This window comes from Cucurbita pepo, unplaced genomic scaffold (assembly GCF_002806865.2).
Source record: "Cucurbita pepo subsp. pepo cultivar mu-cu-16 unplaced genomic scaffold, ASM280686v2 Cp4.1_scaffold003492, whole genome shotgun sequence".
In the NCBI taxonomy this organism is placed as follows: Eukaryota; Viridiplantae; Streptophyta; class Magnoliopsida; order Cucurbitales; family Cucurbitaceae; genus Cucurbita; species Cucurbita pepo.
Window position 1 is genome coordinate 1 of NW_019649500.1, and position 1,080 is coordinate 1,080.

General features: G+C 35.4%; 1 long non-coding RNA gene across 1 annotated transcript; it reads left to right on the top strand.

Annotated features, from left to right (window-relative positions):
* LOC111786927 lies at positions 1-1,080 on the top strand. The gene is made up of 3 exons (XR_002813851.1): positions 1-14; positions 132-190; positions 1,001-1,080. It is a non-coding gene; the product is annotated as an uncharacterized LOC111786927 (long non-coding RNA).

Sequence of the window (1,080 nt, forward strand, 5' to 3'; positions counted from 1 at the left end):
TTACCCTAATTCAGGTACTTTTAATTAGGGTTTAGGGTTTAGATCTGTTTGTCAGTGTTCAAAATGGAAATTAGGGTTTCATAATTATACATTTTTGGCTGAGATTTTTGTTGGTTTTCTTCCTTTTCTAGGGGTTGCTGATGGTCTGATCTTGAAGGAGGGTTTGAAGCTACCAAACCCTTCTGGGCAGGTGAGAAACCCTACGCTCCAAGTTCAAAATTTTCTTCCTAGGTTGAGATTTGAAAATTATCGACTTCTAAGATGATAATTGTTCTATTTTTTAAAATATTTGAAAATATTAAAGTTAGTGTGAGATCCCACGTCAGTTAGAGATGAGAAATAAACATTTCTTCTCCCAAACCCTTGTGGGCAGGTGAGAAACCCTAAGCTCGAAGTTCAAAATTTTCTTTGTAGGGTGAGATTTGAAAATTATCGAGATGATAATTGTTTTATTTTTTATAATATTTGAAAATATTATAGTTAGTGTGAGATCCCACCTCAGTTGAAGAGGAGAATGAAACATTTCTTGTAAGGGTGTGAAAACCTCTCTCTAATAGACACGTTTTAAAATTGTGAAGTTGACGGCGATATGTAACATGCTACAACGGATAATATCTACTAGCGGTGGACTTGAGCTAATCCATGTTCTATGACATGAATCTCAAAAGTCTTTTACTTAAAGAAAATTGAGAGAGTGTGTTCGGAATACAATCGCCTGAATCCAAACCCTAGATTTAATAAACTCACAAACCAAACATGAATTCAACATCTTAAGCCAAACCCACACGAACTCAAATTTGAACGCTCACCCAGGTACACGAACTCAAAGCTTCACGTGTATTTGGAATAACTATACGTCACAAGGATATAAAAACATTGTCATTGATGTTGATGACTCGAAATCATCAATGAATCAACGAACATATCGTCGATTTATGTCCATTCCTGAATGAACGAACAACGTAAAATCATTATAATTATCGTCATCCTTAAGTTACAGGTGAGAGTTGAAAAGAACAAAGTGGCAAGAAAGCTGTTAGGAGCAGAAGAATTTTCAGACTATGCAAGCCCAGAACATAA